This window comes from Grus americana, chromosome 2, assembly GCF_028858705.1.
Source record: "Grus americana isolate bGruAme1 chromosome 2, bGruAme1.mat, whole genome shotgun sequence".
Lineage (NCBI taxonomy): Eukaryota > Metazoa > Chordata > Aves > Gruiformes > Gruidae > Grus > Grus americana.
The window spans coordinates 123,502,096-123,515,920 of record NC_072853.1 but is presented as its reverse complement, the minus strand read 5'-3'; the positions used below and the strand labels follow the sequence as shown (position 1 = coordinate 123,515,920).

Here is a 13,825-nt window from a genome sequence, read left to right as displayed (position 1 = left end):
ACGCATAGAAGACACGAGTTCTTGCACCATCTGCTATTCGCAGCACCACTGCATGAGGATGCCAGCCTGCGACAGGACAGACCTGCTGCGGGCACGGCAGCAGCCAGGGAAGAACTAGGTGAGCTACGAGGAGAAGTCATCGAGACTGAGATGGCAACTGAGAAACACGCGGGCAGCGGGTTACAGGACGCTGATGTGACTAGGCAGGAGCCGACAATCAGTAGGAAAAACCCCGAATGTACTTTCTATGAGACAGCAGATCAGTGGCTCTTAAGGCACCTTGCTGGTGCGGGCAGTGCAGCACAAAGAGCAGGGACTCACGCCCCAGCTCCGCAGGCTTGCTCCACTGCAAGTCGCCACGTGTTTCAGCCAAGCCTTGCAAGGATTTAACGCACGATGGACACACGAGGCACAAAGTCAGCGGCTGCTCTCCTACAACTGCTAGCAGTGACCGGAGGTCCCACATGTGTTACCGGGGCAGTACAGGTACTAGACTGCGGCAGCGGCTTTCCAATGCACTTGCCTATTAACACACTGCCAGGTGCCCCTTTGCACTCTGGTTTCTGATAGAAGGGTTTGCTGAATTTCCTTGTGGCCTCCAACCTGTTTTCCTAACACTGTTGGATTACCTTTTAAGCTGATCAACCCTGCTCAAGGTTTAGGCAAATGGGCTTTATAGGGTCACATTAACATTGCTGAAAATGCACCTGAAAAAAACCTAGGTGGTCTCTGGAGCACTGACATTGCATGAGTAGACAAGCCATTAAAAAAAAAAGCAGTACAGGGCACCACAGCTCTCAGTGTAAACAGGTAGTACACAAGTGCTCAATACCTTTCTAAGAGAGGCTAATGGTGAGCCTGTGCAGTTTATCCACTGTGAGGTGACTTTTTCAGTGTAGTAGCTGTACCTGCTGAAATCAAAAGCAGAAATCCAGTAGATTTTCACAGGAATAGAATCAAGCTAGCAAGTACCAGGACTTGTTAGTTTTTAGATTGCAAATGTGCTGTTAATCCCATTACCATTCAACCTTTGCACCCTCAAACAGGCTGCTTGTTGTCCAGCTGGACACCAACCTCTTGGCACACCGGTGGTGAGAAGTGAGGTCCCGGGTCCCCTGCGTCTGATGTGCTCGCAAGCCCCAGCGAGCGCCCTGCAGCACCCAGGTGACCCATCCATTCCCTTTTCTCATATATGCTGCATTTTCCCCTCACAGAAAACTCTACTCACTTCCCATTGGCTTTCCCTGGCAAGAATCTTAATCCTGCTGACCTTTCTGAATACATGCCCTCCTGCCTTTTTTTTTTTTTTTTAAGTTCCTATCTCTAATTGTGCTCAGGCACATTTATTTATAACACCTTTCATTCCTCATGCAAATTTTGACTCTCTATGCAAGTGCAAAGTTGTTGCTGTAGGTCTTTGGGGGCTGTTCCCTCCCTCTCAATCTCCTTTTCTTCCTTTGAAGTCACTTTCCTACTTACAAAAAGCCTGCCAACCCTGCAAGCTGTTTCTCGACCACAGCCAATCCTCCCGTTGCTTTGTCAGGAGCACTGGACTGTCTTTTACAGTCAGAGACAGTGATGATAAATGACAGCTTCCATAATCCAGCAAGTGATGCTGTCCAGGGGCGAAAGCCGCAGGCAGATGTGGAGCCTTCCCGCTGAGCGCACCACAGAGGGAAGAGGGCACATCACTCACAGCAGTAAATCCCATCCGCGCTCCGGTTGCTCAGCTCCAAGCAGCGTCAAAGTCCCCTTCGCAGGCTACAGAGTGCGCAGCGCTTCCCAGTCACTTCTCTGGCCAGCAGACATCGCCTTCACTTAAAACACAAAAGAAGGAAAAAATCCTTCCTTCCCCCAAAACGGGGCTGCATGCAGCCCCTCACACTCCGATATTGACAGCCAGCTGGATAACGCGTTCAAACGCTCTCAGGATCAACCTCTTTATCTAGGAAAGCCGTGCTCATTTTCTGAGGGAACCCATGGTGAGGAGGTTTGGAGGAGAGGAGATTCAAAGCACACTTCCCACCTTGCCCCTACGAAGGGGGTTACGAAGAAGTACGCTGCACTTCTTCCCAAAGGATCACAAACACCTTTACAAACATTACACCTCACAGCATGCTCGCAAGAAGTCGACAAATGCCATTTCCACCACCTCACCCAATTCTTTGCCAGAAAAGCAATGCTGAAGGGAAGCTTATCTATGTGTCCAAGGTCAGGCTTGGCATCTGTGACAGATTGAGCTGTCTTAAGTTCCTGTACATCCAGCCTTCAATCCCAGAGTTAGTCACCAGGCAGTGCCTCTAACTTTTAAAGAAGCTTTGAAGGAAAATATGGCTGGTTTGTTTTGTTTGTTTTTAACAGCCTAGCTAGAGAACCACTGGAAGATGTGATGAGGCTGTACTTCTGGAATCAGCTGCAACATCATCCTTCCCTCCAAGGGCAAGCTTTGCCCAGCTGTGCCAGCTCCAAGCTCTCCAGGGTGTGCCTGTCCTCGATGGCTCCCAGGACCAGTAACATAACTGGACTGGGGTGGGGGGAAAGCAGGGCATAACTCTAAGAGTTCCTGGGCTTTGTCCAGTTTTCTGTCTGGTCCTTCCTCGGCTCACCTGGACCTGGTGATCAGTCAACAGCAGAGATTTAAGATACAGCCACCAGCACCTTCACCAACACAATACCTACCACAGCACGCCAAGAATACTTCCACTGGCTTCCAGTAAACCCACAAGTCCTCAAGGGTGACTTGCATCTCCTCTCCATTCCCAAGATCTAGTACCTGCTCTGACTCGGCGAGGCTGCCGATCACCTCCAAGCAGCTGCGCGACATGTGTCACTGACTGCTAGACAGATTTTTCTTTCTTTAGGCTAGAGTAATCCTGTCCTGCTAAGTTATCTAACTCTGAATTGGAAAGCAGGAGGTAAGAGACTCTTATCTGGTGCCTTTTCAGACCCTCCTCCCTGCTGCTGGTTTCTGGGAGGACACCGTGCAAGACGAAGGGGATGTGCAGCCGCTACATGACACCTCAACTCAACTGCAGTCAACAGCACCGTTCCCCCTGGCCGCGGGGACGCCAGCGCTTTTTGTCTCAACCTTGCGAACGTTTGTTTTAAGAGGTCTTGAGTGAAGCGGCTCAGGATGAGAGTCCATAGCGCACCAGCAAGCTGAGTGAAAACACTGAGCTTGTGCTAACAGAGCTGTTCAAGGATGGAAGAAGTGCAAGGTGCATCTCAAAGCAAAGGGCTCTCAGCTCGGCTAATGGCACCGTGAACCAGCACTGATGAAGGACTTGAGACAGTGCTCTTGCTGCTGTAAGCACAGCCGAGACAGCCGGCAGCGGCCATTTTCCTTCGACACGCTCTGAAATTGCCCATGGCGTCATTACCTTGATAGTTAACCAAAATAATAATTTACGACTTTTTTCAGTTACAGTCTAAATCTAGACTAGATCTGTCTTCAGAAGCATTCTAATTTAAACTTGCACTTTACTAAATCTGTAAAATAACCTATTTCTTATTTGTCAGCCCCCATGACGAACACTGGTTTTCAAAGAGCAGCCAAAAACTCAGAGCTATCCATCACCAGGTGGGGTCCATGGGGGAAGGTACAACCCATCAGGACAGCAAGGAACTTGGGTCCAGCTTTGCACCTTCCTGCATGTAAAGCCTGCATCATTCTCTAAGACTTCTATCCCTTTGTATACTACCCCTTAGTAGGGAAGGCAGAGAAATTAAATCTATTCAGCAGGAAAAGTGGTCTTTCCCAATGAGGAAAAAAAATAGTATTTTTTTTTCCTCATCTCTGCCTTCTTGTTCATGTTTTTCCCTCTAATGCTTTAAGAAAAATTAAATTCCAAATTTACACAAAAATTAACAATATATTGCTGAATTACTAAGGACCACATTCACTACAAAGGACAAACAGCACAAGTCCACAAGTGCAAATGCTGCTTTACATCAGCTAAAGAGGTCACGATTTCTTTTTTATCTTGAAATTGATGTTTTCGCTCTTTAAGTATAAAAAAAAAATTAAAATGGGATCAAGCCCTTCAGCTGAAATAAACCAAAAAAATCCAAGTCTCTTAGCTTGTTAGAAAGGCCAAACTTCTTCCAAAACACCCCTAATTTTAATTGATTTATATGCGAGACCAGCAGTTAAAAAGAAAGAACAGACTCCCAGCTATTTTTCCACACAGTAAGACCCGCTGGGCAAACAAAACCGTATTCATTATTTACCTTGGGGCAGGACCCAGAGTCCTTAACCAGGTTAAGGGCCCTATTGTGTTAATCTTTACATTAGTCCAATGTAACATGCACCATATTTAAACAAAATAACGTCAATCCCTCTTTAGTAAGGAGGCTGGGGGGGAAAACAACACACCACCAACCCCCTCCTCCCTACACACACGTTGCGGTATGATCTGCCACTTTCTATAAATGCTGCCATTTGTCTTTTCTTTAGATGCATTGCAGGAATATTTCCATATAAGCCCTATTATAATAAAAACGACAGTGTGACAAACAGCTTTGCAAATAGGTCTGCTCCTCCAACAAAGCACAGACGCAACACACTGATTTGCAGAAACACCCCGTGTAATTCACGAGTGCTACTAGTTGATTTGAAATCCAGTAAATTTAGGTGGTCGCTTTATGTTCTCCATCATGATACCTACTTCCTTATACAGAGCTGAAGAAGTAGAGCATGTGCTCTACTCCTGCAACCATTCCCCCAATCCCTTCCTTCTCCTCCCCTCCAATTTACACTGATTACAGGTTTCGAAGTCTTGGAGATTCATTTTTAAGTTCTATTTAAAATGCTGATTTTTACTTGTTTCCTTTTCATCTAGATCAATACTGCACAGATGATAAATATGTACCGTTTACCATTTATACTTTTTCATCTTAGCCTTGAATATCCTAGAGTAAGCTTAAGAAAAATCAGTTCCTGGATAGCACTTTATTTCCCCTCTTTAACCTATTCCCTATTTTATCTATAATAACAATACATAAGCCTGAGTGTTCTGTTAGCGCCGATATCCATTATAACATTCGGATATTAGCTGTGGCAGAAAGGAACTGCATCTCAAAATGTTCACTGCTCATTTTAAAGTTTGTCTAATTTTATGATGATACTTCAGCGTATACATTATTCTTTGCAAAACAGTGCCCCAGCATTAAGACATCACCACATCAGTTTTCTATTCGGTCTTCGCCGAGAGATGAGAAGCCACCATTTTCTTTTTGATACATGCAAATTAAATTGTTTGTCTCTACAGAAAGCGTAAGCCACAGAGAATTCTGCATTTCAGTGGCGATACTGTCACCTACCATTAAAAACAAGTATTAATTTGTAAATGAACCTCCTCAATCGTGTTCAAAGGAAGTAATTACGCATTTAATGGACTAACAAACCAGCACAAATATTAGTTTTATTATTTCCGAGGTACCTCACAGCCATAAAAAAAATCCCCCTCACACTGCTGATGATCTGCATCAGAACAATCAGACTCTCGTACAACACAGTTTTCAATAGATTCAGGCTTATAGGGTCTTGCACAAGCTATACATTTTATACTGTTTCAAATTTAGCAAAACATAAATACCTGCTTATACATATCTGGGATTGTTATAGAGCTTTAAAAAACCCAACAGCGCCTTGCAAGTATCCTGCTTATGAAATGCTACAAGTTCTGTAATAACCATGCAGTATTTTCAGCAATTAAAAAAGCTCAAATACATTTTTCTAGCAAGAGCATTTAAGAATGCCTTATCTCCTTAAAATAAGGTTTTAAAACAATGCCTACATTTAACTTACATAATGCACTAGGTTTTCTGTAATTATCTAGTAATTCCAACTATTCAGTAATACAGAGACTTAAAGCGCAGCTTAGGACCAGCAAGATCTGTATTTTCCAGCAACCCTGTGAAACTCTGGTGAAGTTAATTCATTGCACTGACAAGAAACGAAATCTTAAAAAACCAAAACAGTCAGGCAAAGTAGTTTAGCAGCTATATACAGGGCTTTTCTTTTGCTCGAGGCTTTAATAATTTCAACAGGCACTATTTCACAAATCATCTTTCAAACTCCAAATAACCATGCTGCGATAGGAACCAAAGCAGCAAGAGTCGTGACTCTCCAGTAACGCACAAAAATCCCGATATACCTGGGTGGCCACTGAACGATACATTCGTTAACTTTGTTTTGCTGCCTTTAAAAAGGTCAAGCGGGATGCAGATTGCCAGACAATCACTTTGTTTCAGACATTTTTATTAGACAAAAGGCTTACAGTTAACACTGCATTGTGCCCCACCCAGCTGGCTGAGAATTGTCATCTTCTCACTCCATTAGGCTGTAGGGCTGTATTACAATTTTCTAATTAAGCATCCCCTCTGATACATGTGTCTACCTTAAAAAAAAAAACCCCACACACTCTTCTTTCCCTCCCCTCCCAAATAATCTTTTGGCTGGTCAGACACGAGGAGGAAAAATCCCATGAATGAAACAATGAAGGAACAGGACAGTACTGACATTTTCCTGTAATAACATCTTACATCTCTCCCTCCCTTGCTGGTTTCTTAAACTAGAAAACCAATTCTTTAAAAATTAAAAATTACCAGAAAAAACCCAACAAAACCCACAACCCTTCTCCAAAGCACCCACTCTCGCCCAAAACCTGGCAAGCCTATATTGGTCAATTATTTTTCCTAAAAATATTTTGAGAACAAGGATTTTTTTTTTTTTTTTTTTTTTTTTTTTACACACATACACCCTACATCAACCTCACTCTATTTGCATATGACATATTAACTCTAATGGTTAAAATAAGATGAAGTAAATATTGTTTCCTCTCCTTGCACATGTATTGACACTACTACACAAATGCACAATGTGAAAAGAATATTAGAAACTTTATACTTATTAAATCCCAGTTATAAGATTTTCAATAAACACATGAATTTAACCACCTAATTTATAAGAATACTAAATGACAAGTTTCTCATGAAAGAATGTCACATTTACTTAATCGCTATTTACATAACCGATTTGAGGCAGCCATACCTTAACATTAAATACCAAGTACACACTATGAGAAAGTACTGAAGACACTGCTAAAGTACAGAAAATATCTTCTGTTTCCAAAACAATTTTAGGTAGTATCACGTTCTCCGAGGTCTCGCTATGTACGCTCAGTTTAATTGAAAAGAACTTGTAGCCCTCATCTATCTTTTAAAACGCAAGCCTGACTAAGACTAGCCAACAACAATATTATGTTAACACAAGCCAAAATGGAGCATCATTTAACCTGATGTATTAAAGGGAAAATAATCAGGTAGGACGCAGTTCTCACGGGAAGGCCCAATTCCCCCCCCCCCCCCGCCTTCTACTTCTAAAACTACCTTATGAGCATCCATACCATCTTTTTAAAACCTATTTTACATCTCCATCAGCCATCATACAGCTATGCACTACTAAGAGTTTTCAGAAGCGGGACTTCTTTTCAAGGTAAAACGCAGGCAAATTAAGAAGAATCATTACTTCTTATATTAATATTTCCCAGCATGTATTTGACAGAATGCTATTAACCCACAATTACTTAACCTGTGGTGAAATGCAGCCAACTCTTCCCTTCTGAACAGGCATTTAATATGTAGATGTTTCATGCTGGTAAGACAGTTTATATTCTTATTACATTAAAAGCACTACTCTCACATGAAATAAGTTGTATTTGTTACCATACCTTCATTTTGCTTTGCGGTTTTCATCTATTCATTGACTGTTGAGTGGTATTAATGAAATCCTTGGGGTACCTACCTTCTGACATTTCAGTGGCTCAAGAAAGGCCCTAAGATTGCCACAAATTAATTGAAATATATCTCATTCTTTCACAGGGAATAGGTAAGAGCACTGGAAATATAGGCAAATTCTTTCCTAGTTACCTTTTTTTTTGTATGAAAAAGCAGAACCTCTTAGGTATTACCCATGATGCCTCCCAACCAAAAACATCTGCAATATGCTATGTTCCCCATTTGTCGCAATCAACCCACCTATTTAAAGAGAGCGGGAGAAACCTTTATTCTACCAAAATCCACACACCCAAAAATTCATAGGAACACCTCTTGTACTTACACGTTGCACTGAGCCGCATGCAGGAAGGTAGCTGTGGCAATGCCAACCATGTTGAAGACCTGCAAGATCCAGGTATTAGTGAAGATGTTATTTGTCAGCTTTGTGACTTTCAACCATAAAGCATCCCCGCTTCCCCAGAACAACCTATGATTTTGCTAATGATGCTCTAATTTTAAATACACGGTTTGAGAGACGGGCTAGAGAGAAACATTCTAGGTATTTTAACCTCTTGGTACTACAGCTGTAACGCAAGAATGTTTAAGAAACACCTCAAATGCATGTTCATGAATAACTATTTCCTTCCTGCTAAAGCAGCAAGGGGGGGGGGGGGAGGCAAGCCTTTATGCCATGCATTTCACACCTTCAGGAGCTAATAGCCCTGCTTGGTTAGGACAAATGGTAGGACACTGCAAGGTGATGTTTGAAATCAAGGTCTCCTCAAACACTCTTTTTAAATCAAGGTCTCCTCAAAAACTCCTTTTCCTTTCCTCCCTCGAAGTAGGTCACCCCTCTCAGCTGATTTTGTGTAGTTGGTCTAGTTTATTAGAAAGCAAAAAGAACCCATCCTGCTGCATAAAGCATGTTAACGCCTGTGTTGCAAAGAGAGCTGGTGCTCTACTGCAGGAGGAGAGGGCTGGTCAAAAGGGAGCATCATCAACTATTGCTGTTTCAAACTTCTTCCAGGTTGTAGCAACCTGGGCTTCTCAAAACCACTTCAGTAGAAGCAGCACAGCAAAAGCGTTTTCTGGTGGCTCCCTGTTAATGATGACTACCGCTTGGTCACCAAACCACAACTGCACGAGGGAAGCCGAGCTCTCCTCCTCACCACATACACCCAGTGCAGAAGCTTTACATTGTCATCCCCCCTCTGGGTTACAGAGATGTGCTGTATCGGCGTGGAAGCCCAACTGCTCATTCCCCTTGCGCAGTCCCCAGTGAGATGGGTGCTCTGGGGTGCTCCCGCAGAGCGGGCAGCGCCCACCCTGCCGGGGGAAGGGGTGGCGGCACCGTTCTGGAACCTTCCAGCACACGTCAGCGTAGCACGCAGCACCTGCATCCCAAAATCTGCCCGGCAAAGGCACACTCCTGGAGAGCGGCTGCTCTTCCCAACGCACCAACAATTGGAATAGGATTTTTTTCATACACTGGATTTCCCAACAAAATTTTTTAAAAAGTAATTGTGCTTTTGCTTGATTCTCGTGAGGTAAACGGTGGCCAGAATGTGATGCTTGCAGAAGTTTGGCGGGATTTTAACTAAAAAACCCCACCAAAATCCCAAACCACACACCCCAACAACCGAGGCATTGCAAAACCATTTTCTCTGCAGCTATTCGCAGGGATGCGAGTCTGTGCCACCCTTTGCCGTACAGCTCTGACCACAGCGTGCCCGGCACGGAGAGCTAACTCGGTGTCTGCAACACCCGAGCGCACAGCTGCCGGCAGGCTGAGGGAGGGCCACGCGTGTTTTCTGTAGCAGCGCGCACGCACGCCAGCCTGTGCGCAGCGGTGCGGGAAGGGCAGGTCGCCAAGACGAGCCTCCACGCGAGCATCCTTATCGGGCCGTGGCGGTACGGGAGCCCGGTCTCCGGGAGCTTTGGCTTTTTAAATGCAACTTCCCATTTTAAGGAGTTCTAGAAACTTTCCGGAAAGAGCCCGGGGCGGGGGCTGCACCCGCGGGCTGCCGTAGTGCAGGTGCCGCCGTGCGCAGGCTGCCCCCGCCGCCCCGCCACCCGCGCTCCACCGCGACCCCCGGGCGCGGGCAACGCGAATCCGCTCCGTTCCCCTGCGGCGGGGGCCGGGCGACCGGCCGGACCTCCGGGGGTCCGCGGGGTTCGCTCGGCGGCCGCGACGCGCCCCCACCCCGAAGGCGCGGGCAGCTACCGACCGCCGCCCCCCCAAACTCCGCACCCCCGCCGCCGCCCACGCCCCCAGCCCCCCGAGCCCCGCAACAGGTACCGCCCGGGCGAGCCCCCCGCGGCCGCCGCCCCCCGGCACCTTCCCACGGCGGTGGCGCCGCTCCCCCGCCCCCCAGCGGGAGGGGAGAACGGGGGGGGGGGGCCGGAGCCCCACACCCGCCGCCCGCGCACTCACCCCGTGGCAGCCCCGGTGCGGCTCGGCGCGGCTCGCCCACCTGCCGGGGCCCGGCGCAGCGGCGGCGCCTCGCAGCCTCCCCTGCTGCAGGAGGCAGGCAGGGGCGGGGGCGGCGGGGACGTATATACCGGGCACCCCCGCCCCCGCGCGCGCTCGCGGGGGGGGGGGGGAAGGAAGGCGGGGGGGGCGGTGCGCGCGCGCGCGCGGCGATCAGGTGACGGGGCAGCCCCCTACACTGCGGAGCCGGGCGGTGGCCGCGGGGGGCGGGGGAGGGAGCGCCACGCCACGCCACGCGACGCCGCGCTCTGGACGGGCGGGGTTCTAGAGGGGGAGGAGGGGGGGGATCGGGAGCGGCTCCGTTCTAGAACGCCGGGTCCGTGAGGAACCCCCCCCCCCTCTTCCATCGCGTCCCTCCCTCCACGCGCGCCCGGCGCCGCCGCCCCGGGGCGGGCAGCTGCCGGTACGTCTGCCTGCCCGCCCGCGGGGGGACCCCGTGCAGCAGCCGCCGGACCCGCGGGCAAACCTACCGGCCCGCACCTTCGGAGGTACCGCTCCCCGTGGGGGCCCTGCCCTGCCCTGCCACCCCCCCGGGTGTCGGTACCGATCGTTTAATAGCGCCGCAGTGAGTTCCCCGGTGGCCGGAGGCATCCGCGGCTCGGGCGTGTGGCGGGGCGGGGAAATAAAAGATGGTGTGACAAGGCCTTTTTGAAGTGGGCAGGTGGGTCCCGCGGGTGTGTGACCGGCGGGAGGGCGGCGCGGCGGGGAGCGGGGGGCCTGGAGGGGGGAAGGGGGGGGGGACACACGCCGGGAGAAGCCGGCTCCGCACCCGCCCGTTTTGCTCACGGAGGGAAGATGCCCGCGGTTCACGCCTATAAAGGAATGAGTTTAATTATACGTATTGACCCGGTGTTCTCTCTTTTTAAAAAAGCAGGATCAAGGGGGCTGCAAAATCCCATTAAAACGGATTGGCAGCCTGCTGCAAGGCTGAGCTGAACGCTCGTTTTTCCAGTGATGCTGGTGCACCTCCGCTTCTGAGGATCGGTATTTGGTGCAGCCTCCTCACGGAGGGGGGAACCCACTCTGCCAGGGGGATGGGATCCTGCCCTGGGCCTTGCCCCCTGCCCGCTGCCTGCACCGGGCACCCACACACGGTGCTGCCTGCACCGACTCGTGGTCCCCACTGCTCCCCACCTTTGAAATGCATGCCTGAGATGGCAAAGTTACCTGATTCAGGCTCCTGTACCCCCTATTTGGGCACTGGGGTTGCTGCTTTTTAATGTAGCAATCCACCTCCGGAGAATGCATCCCCACATTCCCCCCTGCTGTGTCCATGCCTGCAGCACTGCTGATCCCCCAATTTTGGTGAAACCAGAGCTGGGATGAGCTACTGGGGGCACCACCTGCTTCAGCAAGGCACCGAAACGCACTCCAGGGCTGAGCAAGCGGGTGCGGGCTGAGGAATGCACTCACATCCCTTTGCTCCCGGTGGGAATTTTTGGTTTAAAACAAACCCACCCCCAGAGAAAATTCCACACCCATCCAAACATCCCATTTGCCCCTGTTTGCCAGACCAGGCAAGGGATGCCCCTGCCCCACTGGCATTTTGTCCCAGGCTTTTTTGGGGTCCACTGATGCTGGGGGCGTGGGGGACAGGTACCAAGTGAAGCCCTGACTCTGCATTTGCCCCGTCCCATGCCAAGTGCCCCCAGCCTCCTGCTCCTGCCCTGCTCCCCCGGTACTTCTTGCCTGCCTGCATGGCACAGCAGGGCTGGTGGGCAGCCCCCTGCCCCAGGCAGGCCCACCCCAGCCCCTCCGCTGCCATTTCCGAGCCTCTACAATGACAGTTAACTGCAGCTCTTTATGTGCTCCCCATCCCTGCAGGGTTTGGGTGCTGTGCGGCTCCCCCTCTGCAAATGGCACATTTTTGGGTAGTAGCAGCAGGACTGCTGCTAGTGGGTACGCTTATAGCCCCCTTGGGATTGGGGCCCCTTTGGTCACATAAAGTATGGCCAGACTGATGCGCAATCTTCCCTCAAAAAGTCTTAGGTCAAAATGTGTTTAATTCCATGGATCTTTCAGATTTTCATGGATGTATTTTCTTATTCAACCTTTACTCATTGGTGTAGTCTCTGATGAAGGGGTACTAGAGGCGTATGCTGGATTGGGCCTTTTCCCCTGATGGAATAGGTACCCTTCTCATTAGTGTATTCACAGTTTTTTTCTCCTGGAAAATTCTTAAAACTTTAACCTTGTAACTTACTGCCATGTAATCATAAAGCTGTGTTTTTCCTGCTAGAAATTTCTCACGGGAACTTGTCTCCCTGACATGATCCACTTACTGTTTTTCCCTTGTCAAGCACAGGCTTGTTTTTCAATAAAAATAAAAGCAAAGAGCTAATTCTGAAATCCTTAGTCAGACAAAGCTCTCACTGAAATCAAGGGGAGTCTTGTCTCGGCGTAAAGATTGCAGGTTCGGGATCAAAATCATTATAATAAAACATTGTCACAGGAGCAACATCTCCTACTTTGAAAATAAACATCTTTGCTCCAGTTAGGTATTTATGTAGCAACAGGGGACTATTGATTTAGGAAAGCTTTCTGGTGCACAGATACTCTAAACCCTTAGTGCTACTAAGAAGCAGCAAAGCTCAGGAGAAGCAGGTTACAGAAGAAGTAGAATGCAAACCTCTGCTCCCTTTTGCTCCTGGCATTACTCAGCTGGAGCCTCTGGCTCACCTTCACCTGAAACATCCCTTTGCCAGCTCTTCTCCCTGTCCCTCGGCCAGATGTTCCCAGCCAGGTTGCAGAGCTGACAGAAGTAAACATCTGCCCTTGGTGGGGACACGGGGCTCCGTAGCCTGGCAAAGGCACTGGAGAACAAGGGCTGCCTCCCTGCCTGAGTACGATACCCCTGGAGCTTCTCCCTCCTCACCTAAGGGATCCTTACAACAGGGACAACAGAAGTTTTGGTAATTGTACCAGAATAAGAACCGATTCATCAGTAGCACAGATCAATATAGGGGGGAGAGAAAGCATGCACAAGCAGCCTGACTCAAACAGAGAAAGATTTGTCATCATATTTGTATAAATTTCCAGAATTTCTTTTAGTAATGTAATCATTCCATTATACTTACAGTAGAAGAATACTTGTGGAGTTATTTTGGAACAAAAGCTTCCAAGTGGTTACATTACATAAAACAGAAAATTGAAAGTCCTTAAACAGTGTTAGAAAGTGTTTCCAAAGAGTCTGACTCTAATCCCAATAAATAGCGAAGCTGTGAATAACAGGAGTTGATTGCTTTAGAGTCCTGCAGCTTACCATGGAATCATACAATCACAGAATGGGTTGGGTTGGAAGGGACCTCAAAGATCATTTAGTTCCACCACCCACCACCCCCACCCCCATCATGGGCAGAGACACCCTCCACTAGACCAGGTTGCCCAAAGCCTTATTTTACGCAAAGAACTACTAGTTGCCTGATAGGGTACGTTTCTAGGAAATAAATTGGTGACTTACGTGGGAAGAGAGCTGGGCCAAAAATGCGTTAGAATTATTTTTTACGGGAGATGACAGTTTTTCCCACTGCTTCTGCCATAGAGGTCTCCTTACAA

At 48.3% G+C, this 13,825-nt stretch overlaps 1 long non-coding RNA gene across 1 annotated transcript in view; it reads right to left on the bottom strand.

Annotated features, from left to right (window-relative positions):
• Positions 1-10,235, bottom strand: part of LOC129203656 (uncharacterized) — a 59,109-nt gene extending 48,874 nt beyond the window's left edge. Inside the window, exons 1-2 of the long non-coding RNA XR_008576100.1 lie at positions 10,214-10,235; positions 8,123-8,181 (exon numbers count right to left, since the gene is read on the bottom strand). This is a non-coding gene — a long non-coding RNA (uncharacterized LOC129203656). The remainder of the gene's footprint in view (positions 1-8,122; positions 8,182-10,213) is intronic.
• Between the last annotated feature and the right edge of the window lie 3,590 nt (positions 10,236-13,825).